The 24723-nt window shown below is 42.7% G+C and overlaps 1 long non-coding RNA gene across 1 annotated transcript in view; it reads right to left on the reverse strand.

The window, feature by feature from the left end:
- Positions 1-22716, reverse strand: part of LOC309655244 — a 177215-nt gene extending 154499 nt beyond the window's left edge. Inside the window, exon 1 of the long non-coding RNA XR_014260691.1 lies at positions 20424-22716. This is a non-coding gene — a long non-coding RNA (uncharacterized lncRNA). The remainder of the gene's footprint in view (positions 1-20423) is intronic.
- Between the last annotated feature and the right edge of the window lie 2007 nt (positions 22717-24723).

Raw genomic sequence — 24723 nt, forward strand, 5'->3', positions numbered from 1 at the left:
ACTTGCTGCCTTGGGGCTGACTGGCCCTTGTCCAGCTCTGCTGGGACATCAAACAGTGTAACTTTGTATGTCTAATTAATAGCCACAGATGTAGCGTGCCTTGGATGTGTTTCTTGTTATTTCTGCTGAACAGTTAGTTGGCCTCTCCAGAAATTGTCTCCAAGATTTTTGTGCCTAAAAACTCATTTGTTGAAACGGAAACAGAAATGATGTTTTAATGATCATGTTAAATGAAACCGTAATCTTGACCTTATTATTGGCCTCTTTTTTAAATGAGCTGCTTATGCAAGCATTCTTTCCCCGCTGTACATACACATCAACAACTTCCAAACCCTCTTTGAACCAATATACTATTTTGTCACCTTGCCAATTCCCTTGCTGGAGGGTTAATAAACTTCAACATAAGCTCAAGAGAAATTTGTGTTAAGAAATTTTGCTTCAACACAATTACTAATAACCCTGCAACATCATCAGTCATACATCATTTTACACAAATGTAAATTTACTGTAGGATACATTCCCAGAAGTGTGTGTAATGGTTGGTGGTTTGGCATCTAGCATCCTTTTCACCTTCCTTTTAGTGTTCCTTCAAAGGCTGGAAGGTGAACAAATAAATTTCCTGCTTCCCTTGCAGCTAGAGTTCTAGACGTGAACTGGGTTCTGCCCAGTGGTGTGCTGGTAAATATTTAACAACCAGCTCTCCAACTGAAAAAAATAGTGCACCCTGGCTTGTAGTGTCTACTGATTTCCCTGGTATAAGTACTCACACCACGGTCAATTTCAGGATATTTACATGATGTCACTGAATGTGGAGCTGGGGTGAGCTGGCTCCAGCACATGCCCAGTTCTGCCAGTTAGTTGCATGTCACTATGATTTGAGGTCAAGAGCATCCTCCTGCTGCATTTGGCTGTTCCTGCAGGCAAGCAAAGTTGTGGTAGTTGTTTCTCCTGCAGTGGCATTCCAGTGTCCGTTCAGTTCCTTTGTGTAGTTGAGAGGCAGGTGTAGCGGCAGCAGCAGTGATCCCCTGACCTCCACCTGGCTGGTGGGGCTGAGGCAGCTGGTCCCCAGACATTGTCCTGGGTGTCAATCCAATAGGCCTTGTACACGTCTTCTCCTCTAGTCCTCTCAGTAAAATCGAAAGCTCCTAATTTCCTGTCTAAACCCCTTTTTGCTTAAAATTGTTAGAGTGGTTTCTGTTTCCTGTAACTAGATCCTGGCTGATATAAATTGGAATCTGAACAATTTTTTTCTTAAAGCAGATATACATTTTTCTCAGGCCTGTTCCCTAATCTGTCTGTGCAGAAGGATTTTAATGAGTTGTGAGGTCCTGGAGGACAAAAATGATTACATTGGCCCTTATTAAGCTTGGTAAATCCAGTAACTCTGGAGGGAAACATCTGAATACACTGAGAAGGACAAGACCCACTTCTAGAGTTTGTGTAATTCTGCCCTCTCACAGCATCTTCTTCCAAGCCCTGCTGAGGCTGTCTGCACTCCTGAGGCAGAGGCTAAGCTGTTGGATGCAGTACCACTTGGGGACAAGCTAGATTTTCTTAGCTTCTTATAACCAGACACAAGTCAAGAGAATGAGTAATTTAATTGTTACTCTAAATGCACTTTGAGGCTGACTTGACTTTGGGCTTTCTCTCTTGATTCACCCTCAAGCAGGATTCGTCTTTGGGGAGCAAACTACTCCTGAGGTGATGTGGAGAAAGAGGGAGGTATGTACAGATGATCCTGGCAGCCTAGTGAGGAGGCCTGATGCAAATACCTCCTGAGAAAGGGACCTGTATCAGCTCTGGGCACCTTAGTGTGCATGAATTTCCAGGTTTTTTCTAGGCTGACAGTAGTCACTGGGCTGAGGACAGTTCCCTGGGAGCATGGCTGGGGTGAACCTGTCAGCAGGAAGGTGGTAGGGGGTCGACCCATGGCACTATTAAGAGAGGCCAGTCTAGATGGGGTCCCATGGGTGGGGAGCTGGGCCCTGAACCAAAGTAGCTGAGAACTGGGGTCTAGCAGACCTTGCTTTTAAGCTCTGTCCCCTCTGACTAGCCCTTGGACAAGCCACTCACCTCTCTGGGCCTCTTTCCTCATTTGTAAAATAAGCATTATAATCTCTAACCTCATAAGATTCTCAGGAGAACTGACTAAAATAAAAACTACAAAGCATTAGGGGAACAGAAAGTATAGGTGGTGAACCAAGGACAGGGTGTTGGGAGCCGTCTTCCTGGGTTTGGGCAATAAAAGGGTGCAGTCTGTAGAGAAATGAACAATAGTGAAATCTGCCAAGTCAGACTGCTGTTTTGTGTTGTTGTTTTTTTTTAATCACTTTGTGTGATAAAATACTCTACTCCTCTTGGGAAAATATTTTGTTGGTCTAAATTTTAAACAGTTGCTAGGGTTACTGTGAGTATATATATATATATATATATATATATATATATATATATATATGCGCTACAGAGTAGCATGATTTTATTTCTTATCCTTTAATAAACTTTGTAGTCTACGTGAAAGTTAATTTGGAGGATTCCCTTGTATACAGTTGGCCCAGAAATGTGCTGTCCAAAGTAAGTTGTCAGAGATCAGAAGCCATTTGGGGCATGACTCATGTCTCTAACCCTGGGGTACTGTGAATTCCTTCATTTAAACTGCAGATTTAACAAAATGACAATAGTACAGTGATTGGAAAGATGAAGATCCAGAATTTGATTTACTTCAATTCTGCCATTCTATGTGACCACTGAAGTTTTTATTTGTTTTTAAAATTTAAAGCAGTATAACAGCACAAACTGCAAGGTGAGTGCAATTTTTAGTTCATATACAAAATATTTTACTAAATTCGAATAACATCTTTAATATTGGAACATATTCTTTTAAAATTATTAATTGGAAACTAATAGGGTTCCACAAGTCAGGAGTTTGGAAGTTGCCACTCTGTCCTAACAAGTAAAAAGCTGAGGAAACTGAAAAGTCAACAACTCTTCCTGGATTTGTAAGAGAGGGGAAGACATAAGGCCTACTGCTGCGCCCAAGATTGGAGAGACAGAGGTGAACACATGGAGCCACAGCTTCCCAGGGCAGAGACTCACGGCCAGAAACCACCATGTCCAGCGCCAGGGTAGAAAATCTGAGCTGTAACTGATGAATTGCTGGAGGCCCAGTGTGGACAAGTCTGAGAATAACACCAGCAGACCCATCATACAGGGGCCCCCATGGTACTCAGATTGACCTCCAGGAGTTGACCAGGTTCTCACAGTAAGTATCAGAGGAAAAAAAACCCCTCATACTTCTGACAGGGGGAGGGGGAAAGGAACCATTCTGAAATATGCCCAGAGCATTGTGTTCTTCTTAACAAAACCTGCCCTCAGGGGAAACTAGTTAACCAGAGGCTAGCCTGCTGGGGGTATTATCAGAGCCTAACTGACCCAGGGGAAGGGAAATACCCAACTCCGGGCCACTTCAGCCATCCTGTCCCACCAAAAGGGGGAGAAAAAAAAACCTGAGAAACACTTGGGAAGTTCACAGTCCAGAGGCACAGGCCCACTAAAAAGCCGAGATCTGATCATAGGACTTAGAACGCTTCCCCTCCCCCAACACCTCACCACCACGTTACTAAGGCCTGTTTACAGCAGTTCCTTTTACCCAATACATCATGCCCAGCTATCAAAAAAAATTACAAGGCATACTAAAAGACAAAAAATACAATTTGGAGAGACAGAGCAAACATCAGAACCAGACATTACAGGCGTGTTGGAATAATCAGACAAGGAATTTAAAACAACTATGAATAATATACTAAGAGCTCTAATGGATAAAGTAGACAGAACGCAAAAACAAATGAGCAATGTAAGCAGAGGGATGGAAATACTAAGGAAAGACCAAAAGGAAGTGCTGGAGATCAAAAACACTATAGCAGACTGCCTTTGAAGGGCTTACTAGTAGACTGCATGACTGAGGGAAGAACCTCTGAACTCTAGAATATATCAGTAGAAACCTTGAAATCTGAAAAGCAAAGAGAGCAAAGACTTTAAAAAAAATGAAAACCGAATATCCAAACACTGTGGGACAGCTACACAAGATGTAACATACATGTGATGAGAATACCAGAAGGAGAAGCAAGAGAGAAAGGAAAGGAAGAAATATTTGAAATAATAATGACTGAGAATTTCCCCAAATGAATGTCAGACATCAAACCACAGATCCAGGAAGTTCAGAGAACACCAAGCAGGATAAATGTCAAAAAACCCAACCAACCAAACAAAAAAACTACACCTACGGCATATCATTTTCAAACTACAGAAAATCAAAGATAAAGAATAAAATTCTAAAAGAAGTCAGAGGAAAAAAAAACCCAACATACCTATAGAGGAACAAAGATAAGAATTATATCCAACTTCTCCTCAGAAACCATGTAAGTAAGAAGAGAGTGAGTGAAATATTTAAAGTATTAAGGGGAAAATATTCTACAGCCTAGAATTCTGTACTCTGCATAATGATCCTTCAAAACTGAAGGACAAATAAGGAGTGAAGGAGAATGTTTGACTTTCTTAGATAAACAAAATTTGAGGGAATTTTTTGCCATTAGACCAGCCTTATAAGAAATGTATTAGAATTTCTTAAGAGAAGAAAAATTATATAGGTTAGAAACTCAGAGCTACATAAAGCAGGGAAGAGCATTGAAGAAGAAGTAAGTGAAGGTAAAATAAAAATTTTTATTTTTCTTATTTTTAATTGATTTAACAGATAACAGTTTGTTCAAGATAATAATACCAACAATATGTTCGATTATGTATACTTGAGTATGTTATATATTTGTATTATAAATATAAAAATTATAAATTTTTTAATTAAAAAATTTAAATTATAAAAATAAATTATTTATGTAAGCTTATACATAAGTTCAATGAACGACAGCAATGATACAAGGGACAGGAAAAAGGAACTAAGATTGTTATTAGGAGGTACTGATTACCTGTGAAGTGGTATAGTGTTATTTTAAAATGGACTTGGAATAGCTGTAAATGTATATTGCAAGTTTAGGGTAACCACTTTAAAAAGCAAAAAAAGAAGAAAAGAAGTATAACTGATAAATAAAATAAAATCATATAAAATATTCAGTTAAAACCACAAAAAGCAGAAAAAGAGTTAAAATCACAAAAGGCAGACAAAAATACAAACAAAGAATAAAGACTACAAACAGAAAGTGTAACAAATATGGTAGATATTTATCCAACTTTATCAATAATCACCTTGAATGTCAGTGGTCTAAATGTACCAATTAAAAGACAGAGATTGTAAGAGTGGATCAAAAAACAAGACCCAACTTTATGTTGTCTAATGAAGCCCACTTTAAATGTAAAAACTCTTAAAGGTAAAAAGTAAATGAATGGAAAAAATACACCATGCTAACACTAATCAAAAGATAGCAGGAGTAGTTATATTAATTAGAGACCGAGAATACTTCAAATGAAGGAAAATTATTAGGAAGAAAGAAGGGCATTACATAATAATAAAGGGATCAGTTCTCCAAGAAAACAACAATTCTTAATGTGTATGCTCCTAACCACAGAACATCAAACCATGTGAGACAAAAACTAATAGCACTGCAAGGAGAAATAGATGATTCCACTATGGTAGTTGGAACATCCCTCTATCAGATAAGGACAGATCCAGCAGGCAGAAAATCAGGAAGGACATAGTTGAACTTAGCAACCAACTGAATATAATCAACCAACTGAATATAATCAACCATCAATCAACTGAATATAATCAATGTCCGTATGCTCACTTTGTCCAACAACAACAGAATACACATTCTTCTCAAGTTCACATGGAACATTCACCAAGGCAGACCACATTCTGGGCAATAAAACACATCTTAACACATTTGAAAGTAGAAATTATGCAATGTCTGCTCTTAGACTACAATTGAATTAAACTAGAAATCAATAACTGAAAAATAACTGGAAACTCCTAAAATATTTGAAGATTAAATGATATACTCCTAAATATCACATGGGTCAGATAAGAAATCTCAAGAGAAATTTAAAAATTGTTTTGAACTAAATGAAAATGAAAACAGAACTTATCAAAATTTGTGGGATACAGCAAAAGCAGTGCTCAGAGGGAAATTTATAGCATTGAATGCTTTTTCAAGAAAAGAAGAAAGATCTAAAATCAATAGTCTAAGTTTTCATCTTAAGAAACTAGGAAGAGTAAACTAAATCTAATCAGAAGAAAAGAAATAATAAGAACTAGAGCAGAAATCTATGAAACTGAAAACAGGAAATTAATAGAAAAAATAAATGGAATCAAAATCTGGTTCTTTGAAATGATCAATAAAATTGATGTGTCTAGCCAGGTTAATTAAGAAAAAAATAGAAGGGACTACTAATAAATGAAAGAGTGGACATCACTACAAGTCCTATGGACATTAAAAGGATAATAAAGGAATACTTTGAACAACTCTATGCCTGTAAATTTGGTATAAGAACTTAGATGAAATGCACCAATTTCTTGAAAGACATAATTTGCCAAAACTCACACAAGAAGAAATAGATAAGCTGAATAGGCATAGGCATACCTATTAGAGAAAATGAATCAATAATTAATAATCTTCTAAAACAGAAAGCAAGTGGCCTGAGTTCACTGATGAAGTCAACCAAACATGTAAGGAAGAAATTACATCAATTCTCTATAATCTCTTTCAGAGGATGGAAGCAGAGGAAATACTTCCTAGTTCATTCTATGAGACCAGCATTACCCTAAAACCAAGCCCATCAAGCACAAGAAAGAAAACTACAGACCAATATGTCTCATGAATAGAGATACAAAAATCTTCAACAAAATATTAGCAAATTAACCCAACAACGTATAAAAAGAATTATACAGCATGACCAAGTGGGATTTATCCCAGGTATGCAAGGCTGGTTCAATATTAAAAAAATCAGTTAACGTAATCATGCCAACAGGTTAAAAAGGAAAATTACTTGATCATATCAGTAAGTGCAGAAAAAGCATTTGATAAAATTTCCATTCATGATAAAAACTCTCAGTAAACATGAATAGAAGGGAACTTCCTCACCTTGATAAAAAAAATCTACAAAAACCCCACAGTAACATTATACTTAATGGTGAGAAACTAGAATCTTTCCCACTAAGATCAGGAACGAGGCAAGGAAGTCCCCTCTCACCACACTTTTCCTTTTTTAAAAAAAAATTTTATTGAAATATAGTTGATTTACAATGTTGTGTTATTTCTGCTGTACAGCAAAGTGATTCAGATGTGTGTATATATATATATATATATATATATGTATGTATGTATATATATATATATATTCTTCATTTTTTAATATTCTTTTCCATTATGGTTTAATCACAGAATATTGAATATAGTTCCCTATGCTATATAGTAGGACCTTGTTGTTTATCCATTTTATCAATATATAATAGTTTGTATCTGCTAACCCCAAACTAGCACTACATCCCTCTCCCAACCCCATCCCACTTGGCAACCACAAGTCTGTTCTCTATGTCTGTGAGTCTGTTTCTGTTTCATAAAAGTTCATTTGTGTCATATTTTAGATTTCACATATAAGTTACATCATATGGTATTTGTCTTTCTCTTTCTGACTTATTTCACTTAGTATGATAATCTCTAGGTCCATCCATGTTGCCACAAATGGCATTATTTTGTTCTTTTTTATGGTTGAGTAGTATTCCATTGTATATATGTAACACATCTTCTTTATCTATTCATCTGTCTATGGACATTTAGGTTGCTTCCATGCCTTGGCTATTGTGAATAGTACTGCTATGAATATTGGGGTGCATGTATCTTTTTAAATCATATTTTTGTCCAGGTATATGCCCAGGAGTGGGATTGCTAGGTCATATGGCAACTCTATTTTTAGCTTTTTGAGGAATCTCCATGCTTTTCTCCCACAGACGCTGCACCAACTTACATTCCCACCAATAGCATAGGAGGGTTTCTTTTTCTTCACATCCTCTCCCGCATTTGTTATTTGTAGACTTCTTAATGATGGCCATTCTGACTGGTGTGAGGTGGTATCACACTGTAGTTTTGATTTGCATTTCTCTAATAAATAGTGATGTTGAGTATCTTTTCATGTGCTTGTTGCCCATCTGTATGTCTTCTTTGGAGAATGTCTATTTAGTTCTTCTGCCCATTTTTCAATTAGGTTGTTTGTTTTTTTGTTGTTGAGTTGCAAGAGCTGTTTGTATACTTTGGAAGTTAAGCGCTTGTCAGTCACATCATTTGCAAATATTTTCTCCCAGTCTGTAGGTGGTCTTTTAGTTTTGTTTATGGTTTCCTTTGCTGTTGCAAAAGCTTGTAACTTGATTAGACCTCAGTTTTGTTTATTTTTGCTTTTGTTTCTATTGCCTTGGGAGACTGACCTAAGAAAACATTGGTACAATTTACGTCAGAGAATGTTTTGCCTATGTTCTCTTCTAGGAGTTTTATGGTGTCATGTCTTACGTTTAAGTCTTTAATCCATTTTGAGTTTATTTTTGTGTATGGTGTGAGGGTGTGTTCTAACTTCATTGATTTACATGTGGCTGTCCAACTTTCCCAACACCCTTTGCTGAAGAGACTGTCTTTTTCCCATTGTATATTCTTGCCTCCTTTGTCGAAGATTAATTGACTGTAGGTGTGTTCACCACACTTTTTCAACATCATATTGGAAGTACTAGCTAATGCAACAACACAAGAAAAGGAAATAAAATGTATACAGTTTGGGAAGGAAGAAATAAAACCAAAGAACAAATCAAGAAAATTAAATATTAAAGAAATTTTAGTAGTTGCCCAAGTTTTATCTTTTTCAGACGTTTTGGGCTTTTTTAACTCACATACCATAAAGTTCACCATTTAAAAAAAATTTTTATTTATTTATTTATTTTTGGCTGCGTTGTGTATTTGTTGCTGCACATGGGCTTTCTCTAGTTGCTGTGAGTGGGGGATACTCTTCATGGTGGTGCACAGGCTTCTCATTGTAGTGGCTCCTCTTGTTGCAGAGCATGGGCTCTAGGTGCGTGGGCTTCAGTAGTTGTGGCTCGTGGGCTCTAGAGTGCAGGCTCAGTAGTTGTGGCGCACGGGCTTAGCTGCTCTGCAGGATGTGGGCTCTTCCCAGACCAGGGCTCAAACCCATGTCCCCTGCATTGGCAGGCAGATTCTTAACCACTGCACCACCAGGGAAGCCCAAGTTCAGCATTTTGAAGTATAAAATTCAGTGATAGTATATTGACAAGTTTGTATAACCATCACCGTTATCTAATTCTAGAACATTTTTATTACTGGAAAAATAAACTGCATATCATTAGCAGTCACTTCTCATTTCCCCCCTCTCCCGAGTCCCTGAAAACCATTAATCTATGTGTCTATGGTTTTGCCTATTTGGGGCATTTTATATAAATAGAATCATATAATATGTGACTTTTTGTGTCTGACTTCTTTCACTTACCAAAATATATTCAAGATCGATCCATGTTGTAAGCATTTAACAGTACTTTCCTCCTTTTCATGGCTGGATAATTTTCCACCTATGGATATAACACACTTTGTTTATCCATTCATTAATTGGTGGATATTTGGGTTGTTTCTACCTTTTGGCTATTATGGCTATTATGAATAATGCTGCTGTAAAGATTCATGCACAAGATTTTGTATGAACATATGTTTTTAATTCTTGGATATATACCTAGGAGTGGGATTTTTGGATCATATGGTAACTTTATGTTTAACTTACTGAGGAACCACCAAACAGTTTTCCAAAGTAGTTGAATATTTTTACATTCCCACCAGCAGTGTATAAGTGTTCCCATTTTTTCACATCATTGTCAATACTTATTGTCTGCCTTTTAAAAAATTATTATAGTAATTCTACTGTTTATGAAGTGGAATCTCATTGTGGTTTTGATTTTCATTTCCCTAATCACTAATCATGTTTAGCATCTTTTTGTACATCTTTTCATACAAATGCTCATTGGTCATCTTCTTTGGAGAAATGTCTATTAAATACTTTGCCCATTTTAAAATCAAGTTATTTGCATTATTACTGAGTTTTTAGAATTCTTTATATATTCTAGAAGTGAATCTCTTATCAGACATATGATCTGCAAATATTTTTCCCATTCTTTGTGCTGTCTTTTCGCTTTCTTTTGAAACACAAAAGTGTTTAATTTTTACGATGACCAATTGATTTATTTTTTCTTTTATTGCTTGTGGTATCATATCTAAGAAATCACTGCCTAATGCAAGATCAAGAAGATTTATGCCTATGTTTGCTTCTAAGAATATTTCAGTTATATCTTTCACATTTGGGTCTTTGATCCATTTTGAGTTAATTTTTTATATGGTGGGAGTTAGGGGTCCAATTTCATTCTTCTGTTGGTGCATATCCAGTTGTTCCAACATCATTTTTTGGAAAAGACTATCCTTTCCCCTATCGACTTCTCTTGGCACCTTTGGTGAAAATCAATTGACCAGAGATGTAGCTATCTGATATTTTATTTCTGTTTGTCCTTCCTTTCTTATGTTGAAAAATTTAAAATAATTTCTTATTTCAAAAAATTTAAGTTGCAAACCTTGACTCTTCCCTCTTGTTTTAGTTAGATATTCCTAACAAGCCACCGGGTGGTCTCACTCACTACCTCTGGTGGGGCTGTTGGTCTGGCACCTTGGTTCTCCTCCATATGCCTCTCCAGCAGACTGGCTTGGGTTTCCTCACAAGCACCTGTGTTCCAAAGGAATGAGAGTGGAAGCTGCAAGGTCTCTTGAGTTCTAGCTTTGAGTCAGACGGCATCACTGTACCACACTGTATTGGTCAAATCAAGTCACAAGTTGGCCCAGAGCAGAAGGGTGAGGAAATAGATTAGAACTTTTGATGGAAGAACTGCAAAGAATCTTGAAAAATCTGCCATTTTAAATTCACAACAATCTCTAAACACACCAGTGTATATCTCTTAAGGAAAAGAAAATTCTCCTGGATTACACATGGATTACACAAGATTGTGAAGTAAGTCTTTACAGAGGAGGGAAAATTTGATAGAGACCTGAATGAAGTGAAGGGATGCAGCATGGGGAAGAATATTTAAAGCAGGAAGAAAAGCATGTGCAAAGGCCTGGGACAGAAAAGTGTTTTGTGTGTTTGAAGAACAGCACAGAGAAAAGTGTGATGGGAGAGAAGGTGGGGCTGTTGTGAATGTCAGGTGGGATAAAATATGTCAATATGTTATATTATGGGATGATAACAAGGTGAACTATTATTTTTCATCACTGTGATTCTTTCAAGGTGTTTCTAGAGGGTGGGAGAAGACAAAAAAGAAACCCCTTCAGTAATAACACCCAGCTAAGTCAGGGGCAGGGACAAGCCTTAGGGATGCCACATCCCCACTAAGTCTCACCACTACAAACACCTGCTGCCCAAAGTTGGTGCTGCCTCGGGAGCCTGGGCCAGTCCTCCCAGGTGGGCTGAGCCCATTTCTTCCTGGCTGCTCAGCCCCAGGTATGTAGCCCTCCCAAGTGCCATAGCCAGCTGGCTCCCCCAGGTCACCCTGGTTTTCAGGGTCTTAGTTGCAGTGACTCCTAAGGGGCAAGAGGATTTGAGGGTCTGAGCATTGAGGGGTGCAGGACTTGCCCCCAAGGCTGCTCTTGGTCCTGAGGCCTGTGCCAGGGTCCACAGGAACCCTGTCATGCTCTGAGCCCGAGCACTTACAGAGCTATACTAGCCCACGAGGTGACCTCAGGTGGGCAATTCCTGGCCACTTTATTTTTTGAGACTTTAAATATATGAGGAAAAAAAAAAGAAAAAGTAAAAGAAAAGAACTAGGAGACAGACAAAACATGATTGCAAGTATTGAGATGTATTTTCAACGTATTCACAAAGTGAGAGTGATTTAATCCACAAGAATACAGTGGAAATAATTTGTGCTATTTACAACACGGACCTACTGAAAACCTATTTTATGGTGCAACCCAAGGTTACAGGTACCTGGCAAGCAGCAGCTTCTTTCCATCCCACCATCTAGGTCCAACTTCATTTGGAGAGAAGGTCCCCCAGCAAGCCCTACTGAGCACGGTCAGCCAAGGGAAGTGGGGCTTTGGTAGCTCTGTTCCCTCATGGGCCGGGGTCGGGGGATCCCATCCTGCAGGAGGGCAGCTCCGGGGCCCAGCGGGTTACCTTGCTCTGCTCCCCAGCTACCCTCATCCCATTTGAGAGAAATCAGAGTGTTCTCCTCTCTCTCATCTCTTTCTACCTCTGTCTCTCTTTCTGCTCTCTGTGTTTTTCTTCATCTCCCTTCTCTCTGTCTCTTTGTTTCTCTCCTGATTCTCTCTCTCTATTACTCCAGATGGTAAAATGGGGCCTTCCCACTCCCACTGCCTGACCTCCTAGCAGTAAAGCTGCAGTTGAACGTCTCAGGGCTGGTAAAAAGCAGAAGGTCACTGGCGGGGTGGGGACTTTCTTCTCTCCAGGCTGGTTCTCTCCCACCTGGAGGGCCCAGCAGTCCCTGTCCCAGGACCACCTGCCATGTGTAGTTTCTGGCCTTGAGCTGCAGCCAGGGCAGTAGTATCTGGTGTCCTGGTGGGACCTGCATGGCTGGAGCAAACCCAGGACACTGTGGAAGGTCAGGGTGTTTCTTGGGGGCTGCTCACATCCCAGTGTGGGGAGAATGCTCTGGAGAGGGGCTCCCTTTCTTGGCCTCCTTCTGACCTTCTCTAACCAGTTACTGCTCTCCCAGACACTGGGGAATATGGATGTGTATGGACATCACAGAGTTTGTCTTTCTACTGGGCCAGCACTGGAAGCACGAGGGTGTCATTGGGCCTGGGCAACTGAGGGAGATGGCGTGTCTCTGAGGCGTGACCTGGCTCAGTTGCACAAAGGTGGTGTTTAAATATTTATTTTTAGTGGCCACTGGTTAAACAGAGGGCTTCATTTTGGTGGGGGCAACCCTGAAAAGAAAAAATAATCAGATCCTGGCTTTGTCAGTCAAGCTTACCAGCCCCTGCAGGGTGGACCCTGGACGCAGGGCCCCAAATGTCCAGGGTGAGCAGCAAGGCCAGTGAACTGGGGGGCCCTGAAGGGAGCCAGGCTGGTGGGTGACCACAGGTCCTCACTGAGAAGACTGCAGCCCATCTACCCTGGCCTCCGGGACCTGGCCCAGCTCACCTGCCTCAAGCTGGGCCCTTCAGAGGCTGGCAGGCTGTTGGCCAAGACGGGGGGCCTGGGTCTCATGTGGGCACTGCTGACCTCCCTGCCCTCAGCTCAGGTCAGGAAGTCCCGGCTGCTCTAGGAGACACACCTGCTGAGCCTTCCTGCTTGTTCCAAGCTAGCCCCAGGGGTGAGGGGCCACAGCTCCTCTTCCTACTAGTGTTGGAGGGTGTGGGTGAGTCTGAGTTTACCCTTTGGTTTGGATTTGAGAGAGCCGGGCAGTGGGATCCTTGCCCCACAGTGGAGGGCAGCTGGCCCTGCTAGGTCTTAGAGGTCACTGCCCCTCAGGTCTCAGCCAAACCCTTTCCTATCCTGCATGTCAGTGGCCTGGCATTCCCACTGGAGAAGGGCTTTTCTTGGCTGAAGGTTCTGCTGCATGGGAGTTTGAGTACAGGAGGCCCATCTTGGGAAGGATGATGCCCGGAGGAGAGAGACCTACTAACCATTACTGGGCTTCTGCCTTTCAGATGTGAAAACTGGCTCAGAGACTCTAAGACCCTTTCCCCAGGTCTGAGCTCATAACGGAATGTGGGTTCAAATCCAGACTGTCTGAGTTTTTGACCCTCTTCCGGCCTACCTCTTCCTTAAGTCATTTATTGGCTATTTAACACCTCAGAGAGGATTGATTATTTTATCACAGTGTTTCTTAAATACCCATTTTGGAGGGAAAAATTGTCTTGATTCCCTAGTATTGACAATTTATTTTCATTATAATGTCACTTAAGTACATAAAAACATGAAAGTAGGCATAACCCCCTATGTTTATAGCTGTTACAGAACCATACCACCAAGACCATTCACAAATTACAAATAAAACAAGAAGAAAGAGATTCCAATGAACAGCCTTAACCTTGTGAGGAGGGTGACACAGTTTTGCTGATGTGAGTCCCCCTTGCTCTAAGAGTGTGACTGCTTCAGAGCCCACTGGGGTTGCAGGGTCTACCCACTGTCTTTACTTGACCTATGAGGCCTGTTTGGTGCATGTCACATGGTGGTGTCATTTGGGCCCCCACATATTGAGGACATGAAAGTACTCACCCACACTGACCCAATCCACAAGATGGAACACTGGGGTGAAGTCAGGGCCTGTGTCCTGGTTGCTAAGCAGAGCCCCAAAGGCATAGGGTGCTGGTCAGGGAGGTGTGGGGGCAGCACTGGAGCAGGGGTCGGTGCCTGAGTGGAATGGGGAGTCCTGGGCTTGGAGCAGGAGAGAGGCCAGGAAATCCTTTGCCCAGAATGAAGGTGACAGGAAAATCTTGTGGCCTCTAACCTGCAGCCACATGTGAGTGGGTGAAGTCAGAATGACACCCCTGTCCTTTGTCCCAGGTAAGAGCAGCACCCAAGCCTGCTCTGCAGGTTCCCCATGGGCATTGCCTGGCCTGGACCCCTGGGAGTGGGTGAGCCGTGCCACTGTCTGCTACCAGTCTTGGAGGTCCTGCTAGGTCCTCAATGTCCCTGACCAGCCCCTGGGCCTCTGAGAATGAAGGTCAGGACAGCAGGGTTCCAGGCTCTAAGAAAGGACTGCCAGACAGGGAAGGGCTTCCCAGCCCCAACCCAAGAATGACTGACAGGTTAGGATGCTGACTTTCAGGGATGAGCCTCACACCAAGGGATGGAACTTGCTTGGTCTCTGTTCTTGGTTGCCATGTCCAGCCTCCTCTCAGACTGAAAGGGGCTGCTAGGAAGTGTGAGACCCTTTTCTCTTGGGCCTTCTATTCACAGCCTCTCCATTTACTAGCTGATTGTCTTTGGGTTTGTCAATTGACCTCTTGGGGAACTATTTCCTAATCTGTGAAATGCGTCCATGTCTGGATTCCACGAGATGAAATGGATCCTCTGCATTAGATTCTAGCCCACCTTCATGGATCTGTCATATGTATGTATATGCATATATACATGAGTGTATGGATGTAGATATAATTTTATGAGCAAGCTGAAAACAACAGCAACAATAATAACCACGAGCTTCTCTCCAGGTGCCTGGGGCACCAGGACTTGCCTCACCGGAAGACCAGAGTCTGTGACCCCAGCAGGGAGTGTGCTGGAGAGCGCAGTCATGGGCAGGAAGCCTGGCAGAGCGCAGACGCACTTTCATTCCACGTGCTCTGGTTTCATCCGGGAGCACTGAAAGAAAAGCTGCTCTTGGACTTTAGGAGGTGTCTCCTGGTCAGGGGATGGTACAGCTCAGTCAGGAGGTCCCACTTGTTGGTGGCCCTCAACCAGTCCACCAGACCACTTCTCCTGGTCTCAGTGCCTCACAGAGGGTACCCAGTGGAAGCTATGGCTACATGAAAGCCGTTTGGAAGGCCAAAGGAAGGCCAAAGTTACACTGTGGCCTCAGGTCTCTTTTGGAAGTAAATGATGTGTCAATTATTAATAAAAGAGATACAAAATATTCTACTAGTCTTTTCATGCCCAGCGTCATCCTGGGCAACACAGTGAGCTGTGGGGTACAGTATCCCATGTCTCCTGAACCCGAACCTTCAAATCTCTGCTTTACAGGAGCTTCCAGAGCTTTTACTTTCTGAGGAAAGAGCCTGTCTTCAGACCCCCTGTGCTTGATGGGAACAGAGCATTTATTTTGCCAAGCCATGAGGACAGAGGGTCTGTCCTTCTAGGAGGTTGCTAAGTTGGGATGTATATTTCTATCTCCCCTCATAATGGGGAGGCCTGCCTGTGATAAGGCAGAGATGGAGAGATGAAGACAAAGACCCTGGATCAAGCTCTGCCTGAAGCCATCCACCTGGACATCTCAGTTACATGAACCTCGCTTCCCACTAGCACCACCCCCTCATTTTTCTTACAGAAGGTGGTTTCCAAGTGAAAGCATCTTAACCACTCTAAGTACCATTATGGATTAAGAAGCACGTGGACATGCTCATCCATCCATTCACAGGCTATGGCTGTGTCAGGCCCTGGGACCGGCGCTGGGGGCACCAGGATAAATTACATTCTCCGTTAGGGCCTCAGCCAACTGAGGGGGCAGACTTGAGACAAATCCATGCTGTCCTGTGCTGAGTATTAGGAGAAGTTTGATTAGGGGAGCAACTAACTCAGAGAGGGCTTCCCAGAGGAGGTGGCATGTGCCTTGAACTTGAGGGAAGGACAGGGTTTTGTTTGAGAGAGAAGAGAGCATGTGGGCACAGGCCAAGCAGCTGACAGAATATGGAGTGTGTGAAGAAACCGCAAGCAAGGAGCTGGCAGCCCGGCCTTCCCTGTGCAGGGGGAGGGCGGGAGTGGCTGGGAGACAGCTGCAGCCCCGACCCAGGCCCCTGCAGGGGCCCCAGGGCTAGACCTTCTCACTCTGTCCCTGCCTGGAGTGTTGGCAGGAAGATACTGCAGGGAAACTTGGGAAGACACGCATGGTTGAGAGCAGCGGGGAAAGGAGGGGATAAAGCCATTTTCTTTCCAGCTCCAAATGGTAAAGAAATGACTTTCCTCCTGCACAAGCTGGACTTCCTGCAGCTGGAAAAAAGTATATTAATGCCATGTTGTATGATGCCTGGGCTGAGCAGGGACAGGCTGGCCTGGCTGCCTGAGGTAGTACAGCGATTGCCCCGCTGGCCAGCCCTGGGCCCTGGGCCTCCATGTCCAGGCTGGAGAAAGTTGGCTCCACTGTAGCTTTCCAGATAAAGTGGTTTTTATTTCATATTCACCAGAGACGTTACAAAGTATAATTGGGATTGCTGCTTCTCATATTATTTATGCAATTCTCCCCCATTTCCCTTCCCAAAAGCAACTCACAAAGGGGTCTTTGTTCTCTGCAAGTTCAAAGTCAGCTCCTCCAACGGGAAATGAATTGGCGATTACAAGAAGGAAGGCTGAGTTTTACTGGCTGTCAGACCAGAAACATGGGATGCATCAAGGTTCCAGTAGGAGCCAGGGAGAGTGCGGTCTGCAGGCTGCAGAAGTGGGTGAGCCGGAGAGTGGGGGGTAGACAGTGGGGGGACAGCCCACGTCTGCCTCTCTGCTGAGCAGCCTCACCACATACTCTGCCTCCGTGGCCTCAGTTTCCTCACTCGTAGGGCCGGGCACCTGTACTCTGGACTAAAACTAAATCAGAGGGTTTCCTTCCCTTCCTCAGACCTCTGGGACTCTGCTGAGGGTGAAGGTCTCAGAACAGGATGGGCAGGGCTTGGGGCACCAAGTCCACTCTTGCCCTTCCGAATGTTTGACTGATTGATTCAATGTGCAGGTCAGATTTTAAGGAAAAAGTGTTTTCATTGAAAGTTTGCAAAAGGCTGACCTGGATGAACTTGAAGGCCTGGGACCCAGGAGATGGTGGAGGCTCAGAGCCTGGGATCCTGTGCAGCTATCAGGGTGGCTAGCTTTTGTGGGCTTCTTATGTCCCTCCGGGAAGTAGAAGACAGCTGCCTGAGAGGCTCTGAGCAGAGGGCTGGGGGACCACGTGCTCAGAGGTGCAGAGTCTGTGACTGCCCCACTGGAAGACTACCTGGCCTTGAATGGGTCGGAGAGTTTGTGTGAAGTGCCCCCACCCCTGTGGCATGGCCCATGACCCTCACTGACAGCAGGACTGGTAGGGGTTCAGCACCTTGGGCCCAGGTCTGTGACTCTGGCTCTTACCCTAGGGAACCCTGCAATGGGGGACCCATTCTCAGCATCCTGGAGGAAACATTGAGCAGGCAGCACCTCCAGAACCTCAGCTCAGTGGGGCCTCCCTTTGCCATGATGGCCTCCATGGGGAGCAACCCACAGGGACCTTGATTGCCAGCCTTGTTGGGGGCCCAGTACACAGCAGGCCAGCAGAGGCCCTTGGCCCAGCTTCCTTGGCCACAAAGCTGTTTCAGGATTCGTGCCTGGTTGGGAGTCCTCAAGCCTATGGCCCTTGGCCTAGGCTGCCCCCACAGACCCACTCCCTGGTGTCTGGCCTCTTCTTCCTTCCCCAGTGGAGCCCTGCATGCCTGGCCACCAGACCCCAGAGCCCCAACCTTCCAGCTTTCATTCTAGCAATGAGATAACTTAGGCATTTGGGGGTTGGGTAGGGGAAGAGGTGTGTCCCAGCCACCTATTCCCACAATGGGACTCTTCTCCATACTGGGGAGGGGTCGGTTGGAGTGAGACTGCGGGACACCTGTCCTCGCCTTTGCAAGGAGCCAGAGCCTCATTTGGGAAGCCTATGATGTGTTTGTGTGGCTCTAGGGCCCTGCTGGGGCAGGGCAGGGCAGGGCACTGAGGGTGGGAGTGGGAGGGGCTTTGGAAGAGCACAACCTGCCACTCTCCCTCTGGCCCTCCAAAGAGATGAGGCTCTTCCTGTGAAATGCTCCGGGAGTAGAGAGAGCATATGGAGAGGAGAGGGCCCCTGTGTGAGCTCTGTGCAAACTAGAAGGAGAGGGCGAGTCTATCGGAGGTCCTCCCCACCTGACTCCAGGATTCCAGGTCTCTCTAGAGCACTGATCTCAGAGTGTTGCAGGCAGAGCAGAAGCCAGGCCCCCATGGAGGTTGACATGGACGCCCCCCAGGGTTGAGGGCTTTTCAGAAATGTTACTTCCTGCGGTTGCCAGACTGCTTCCCTCAGTCACCTCACCGTCACTGCTGCTGCTGGCTGTTGAGTTCACTGATAAACATTGGCTCTGGGAGTTGAGACATCAGGACCCTGGAGAAATTCAGGCTAGAGGCACTCTGCTAAAACCACGTCTTGGGGTGGCCTCTGCACTCACACCGTTGGGCAGGAAAGTGTTATTTCTGCAATAACGGCTTTCTTGTCAACGAAAAGACCACCAGTGGGGATGCAGGTTTTCTCTGCGACCGTGGGGCCCTATCCAGCCCCAGACTCAACACACTGTGGGAGGCAGGCCCGGTCTGGGGGATGCTCTGATCCACCACAGAGGTTAGATCATGCATCTCCTCATTTTACAGACAGGGAAACCGAGGTTCCCCAAACCAGGAGGGGTTAGGAGTTGGGCTGCAGGTCATGCCAGTGTCTGCTGGCTCCAATCCTGGGCTGTCTTTACTGTGTGATAAGGTGTGAAACACATTTCACACTGCGTCACAGGGAGCAAGCACTATGCCAGGCATTTTACCTACATTATCTCATTCAATCCTCGAGACAAGTCTGGACCAAGTCTCCACCCATTCATTTTACAGATAAGAAACTGAGGGTCACAGAGGTTGAGTTAGCTTGTGCTGAGTGAGCCAGGATTACAACTCAGGCTTATTTGACCCCAAGGCCTCGCCCACTCCCTTCCTGCAGGGCTTTGCTGCCTTCATGTGCTGTCTCCCCTAAAACTTTCCTTAGCTGTTCCTATGTGTCTCCTGGGCCTTCTTTGGGCAGCCCTGACCTACCCAGGAGAGCAAGCCCGCCCTTGGACACCCTGAAAGTAGGGAGTCTGGCCTGGCTAAGTCTTGGTCTCCTTGGATAGTCCTCCTTGGATTTGGGGCGTCTGCTCCAAGTAAAATTCCAACTTTTCCAGTAAACATGCTGGGTTTACTCCACTTCCTCCAGTCTCCTGACCACCCAGTTGACGTCAGCTGCTTCCAGGCACCCCTGTGTCCTGCAGCCCTGTGCTCTTCACACCAAGTGTCATGATCCACATGGTTTTTTTGGATTTTTTTTAAACATCTTTACTGGAGTATAATTGCTTTACAATGTTGTGTTAATTTCTGCTGTACAACAACATGAATCAGCTATATGTATACATATATTCCCATATACCCTCCCTCTTGAACCTCCCTCCCACCCTCCCTACTCCACCCCTCTAGGTGATCACAAAGCCCTGAGCTATCTCCCTGTGCGTTGCAGCTGCTTCCCACTAGCTATCTATTTTACATTTGGTAGTGTATATGTGTCAATGCTACTCTCTCATTTCGTCCCAGCTTACCCTTCCCCCTCCCTGTGTCCTCAAGCCCATTCTCTACATCTGTGTCTTTATTCCTGTCCTGCCCCTAGGTTCATCAGAATCTTTTTTTTTTTTCTTAGATTCCATATATATGTGTTAGCATATGGTATTTGTTTTTCTCTTTCTGACTTACTTCACTCTGTATGACAGTCTCTAGGTCCATCCACCTCACTACAAATAACTCAATTTCGTTTATTTTTATGGGTGATTAATATTCCATTGTACATATGTGCCACATCTTCTTTATCCATTCATCTGTCAGTGGACACTTAGGTTGCTTCCATGTCCTGGCTATTGTAAATAGAGCTGTAATGAACATTTTGGTACATGACTCTTTTTGAATTATGGTTTTCTTAGGGTATATGCCCAGTAGTGGGATTGCTGGGTTGTATGGTAGTTCTATTTTTAGTTTTTTAAGGAACCTCCATACTGTTCTCCATAGTGGCTGTATCAACTTACATTCCCACCAGCACTGCAAGAGGGTTCCCTTTTCTCCACACCCTCTCCAGCATTTATTGTCTCTAGATTTTTTGATGATGGCCATTCTGACTGGTGTGAGGTGATACCTCATTGTGGTTTTGATTTACATTTCCCTAATGATTAGTGATGTTGAGCATCCTTTCATGTGTTTGTTGGCAATCTGTATGTCTTCTTTGGTGAAATGTCTATTTAGGTCTTCTGCCCATTTTAGGATTGGGTTGTTTGTTTTTTTGATATTGAGGTGCATGAGCCGCTTGTATATTTTGGAGATTAACCCTTTGCCAGTTGCTTCATTTGCAAATGTTTTCTCCCATTCTGAGGGTTGTCTTTTTTGTCTTGTTTAGGTTTCCTTTGCTGTGCAAAAGCTTTTAAGTTTCATTAGGTCTCATTTGTTTATTTTTGTTTTTATTTTCATTTCTCTAGGAGGTGGGTCAAAAAGGATCTTGCTGTGATTTATGTCATAGCTTGTTCTGCCTATGTTTTCCTCTAAGAGTTTTATAGTGTCTGGCCTTACATTTAGGTATTTAATCCATTTTGAGTTTATTTTTGCATATAGTGTTAGGGAGTGTTCTAATTTCATTCTTTTACATGTAGCTGTCCAGTTTTTCCAGCACCACTTATTGAAGAGGCTGTCTTTTCTCCATTGTATATTCTTGCCTCCTTTGTCATAGATTAGGTGACCATAGGTGTGTGGGTTTATCTCTGGGCTTTCTATCTTGTTCCATTGATCTATGTTTCTGTTTTGGTGCCAGTACCATATTGTCTTGATTATTGTAGCTTTGTAGTATAGTCTGAAGTCAGGGAGTCTGATTCCTCCAGCTCCGTTTTTTTCCCTCAAGACTGCTTTGGCTATTCGGGGTCTTTTGTGTCTCCATACAAATTTTAAGATGATTTGTTCTAGTTCCGTAAAAAATGCCATTGGTAGTTTGATAGGGATTGCATTGAATCTGTAGATTGCTTTGGGTAGTAGAGTCGTGTTCACAATGTTGATTCTTCCAATCCAAGAACATGGTATATCTCTCCATCTGTTTGTATCATCTTTAATTTCTTTCATCAGTGTCTTATAGTTTTCTGAGAACAGGTCTTTTACCTCCTTAGGTAAGTTTATTCCTAGGTATTTTATTCTTTTTGTTGCAATGATAAAAGGGAGCGTTTCCTTAATTTCTCTTTCAGATTTTTTGTTGTTCGTGTATAAGAATGCAAGAGATTTCTGTGCATTAATTTTGTATCCTGCTACTTTAACAAATTCATTGTTTAGCTCTAGTAGTTTTCTGGTAGCATCTTTAGGAATCTCTATGTATAGTATCATGTCATCTGCAAACAGTTACAGTTTTACTTCTTCTTTTCCGATTTGGATTCCTTTTATTTCTTTTTCTTCTCTGATTGCTGTAGCTAAAACGTCCAAAACTAATTGAATAATAGCCGTGAGAGTGGGCAACCTTGTCTTGTTCCTGATCTTAGAGGAAATGGTTTCAATTTTTCACCATTGAGAATGATGTTGGCTGTGGGTTTTGTCATATATGGCCTTTTTATGTTTAGGTAGTTTCCCTCTATGCCCACTTTCTTGAGAGCTTTTATCATAAATGAGTGTTGAATTTTGTCAAAAGTTTTTTCTGCATCTATTGAGTTTATCATATGGTTGTTATCCTTCAGTTTGTTACTATGATATATCACATTGGTTGATTTGTGTATATTGAAGAATCCTTGCATTCCTGGGATAAACCCCACTTGATCATGGTGTATGATCCTTTTAATGTGCTGTTGGATTCTGTTTGCTAGTATTTTGTTGAGGATTTTCACATCTATGTTCATCAGTGATATTGGCCTTTAGTTTTCTTATTTTGTGACACCTTCTTCTTGGATTGATCCCTTGATCATTTTGTAGTGGCCTTCCTTATCTCTTGTAACAGTCTTTATTTTAAAGTCTATTTTGTCTGATATGAGAATTGTTACTCCAGCTTTCTTTTGATTTTCATTTGCGTGGAATATCTTTTTCCATACTCTCACTTTCAGTCTGTATGTGTTCCTAGGTCTGAAGTGGGTCTCTTGTAGACAGCATATATATGGGTCTTGTTTTGTACCCATTCAGCCAATCTGTGTCTTTTGTTTGGAGCATTTAATCCATTTACATTAAAGGTAATTATCGATATGCATGTTCCTATTACCATTTTCTTAACTGTTTTGGGTTTGTTGTTGTAGATCTTTTCCTTCTCTTGTGTTTCCTGCCTAGAGAATTTCCTTTAGCATTTGTTGTAAAGCTGGTTTGGTGGTGCTGAATTCTCTTAACTTTTCCTTGCCTGTAAAGTTTTAATTTCGCCATTGAACGTGAATGAGATCCTTGCTGAGTAATCTTGGTTGTAGGTTTTTCCCTTTCATTACTTTAAATATGTCCTGCCACTCCCTTCTGGCTTGCAGAGTTTCTGCTGAATGATCAGCTGTTAACCTTATGGGGGTTCCCTTGTATGTTATTTGTTGCTTTTCCCCTGCTGCTTTTAATATTTTTTCTTTGAATTTAACTTTTGATAGTTTGACTAATATTTGTCTTGACATGTTTCTCCTTGGATTTATCCTGTATGGGACTCTCTGTGCTCCCTGGACTTGATTCACTATTTCCTTTCCCATGTTAGGGAAGTTTTCAACTCTAATCTCTTCAAATATTTTCTCTGTCCTTTTCTTTTTCTCTTCTTCTTCTGGGACCCCTATAATTCGAATGTTGGTGTGTTTAATGTTGTCCCAGAGGTCTCTGAGACTGTCCTCAATTCTTCTCATTCTTTTCTCTTTATTCTGCTCTGTGGCACTTATTTCCACAATTTTATCTTCCAGGTCACTTGCCCGTTCTTCTGCCTCAGTTATTCTGCTATTGATTCCTTCTAGAGAATTTTTAATTTCATTTATTGTGTTGTTCATCATTGTTTGTTTGCTCTTTAGTTCTTCTAGGTCCTTGTTAAACGTTTCTTGTATTTTCTCCATTTTATTTCAAGATTTTGGATCATTTTTACTATCATTACTTTGAATTGTTTTTCAGGTAGACTGCCTGTTTCCTCTTCATTTGTTTGATCTGGTGGGTTCTTACCTTGCTCCTTCATCTGCTGCATATTTCTCTGTCTTCTCATTTTGTTTAAATTACTGTGTTTGGGGTCTCCTTTTCGCAGACTGCAGGTTTGTAGTTCCCATTATTTTTGGTGTCTGGCCCCTGTGGGTGAGGTTGGTGCAGTGGCTTGTGTAGGCTTCCTGGTGGAGGGGACTGGTGCCTGTGTTCTGGTGGGTGGGGCTGTATCTTGTCTTTCTGGTGGGCAGGGCCATGTCGGGTGGTGTGTTTTGGAGTGTCAGTGAACTTAGTATGACTTTAAGCAGCCTCTCTGCCAGTGGGTGGGGTTGTGTTCCTGTCTTGCTAGTTGTTTGGCATGGGGCTTACAGCACTGGAGCTTGCTGGCCATTGGGTGGAGCTGGGTCTTAGTGTTGAGATGGAGATCTTTGGGAGAGCTCTCGCTGATTGATATTACGTGGGGCCGAGAGGTCTCTGGTGATCCAATGTCCTGGATTCAGCTCTCCCACCTCGGAGGCTCAGGCCCAACACCCAGCCGGAGCACCAAGACCCTGTCAGCCACATGGCTCAGAAGAAAAGGAAGAAAAATTAAGAAAAAAAAAAAAAAAAGGAGAGACGAAACTCTAGGACAAAACTCTAGGACAAATGGTAAAAGTAAACCTATACAGACAATGTCACAGCAAGAAGCATACACATACACACTTACAAAAAGAGAAAAAGGAAAAAAAAAAAGTACATATATATATATATATATATATATATATATATATATATGAAGGAAGAAAGCAACCAAACCAATAAACAAATCCACCAGTGATAATAAGTTCTAAATACTAAACTAAGATAAACATAAAACCAGAAACAAATTAGATGCAGAAAGCAAACCCCAAGTCTACAGTTGCTCTCAAAGTCCACTGCCTCAATTTTGGGAACATTCATTGTCTATTCAGGTATTCTTCAGATGCAGGATTTATCAAGTTGATTGTGGGGATTTAATCTGCTGTTCTTGAGGCTGCATGGAGAAATTTCCTTTTCTCTTCTTTGTTCACACAGCTCCTGGGTTTCAGCTTTGGTTTTGGCCCTGCCTCTGTGTGTAGGCCG

Source organism: Balaenoptera physalus (assembly GCF_965194825.1).
Source record: "Balaenoptera physalus genome assembly, chromosome: 2".
In the NCBI taxonomy this organism is placed as follows: domain Eukaryota; kingdom Metazoa; phylum Chordata; class Mammalia; order Artiodactyla; family Balaenopteridae; genus Balaenoptera; species Balaenoptera physalus.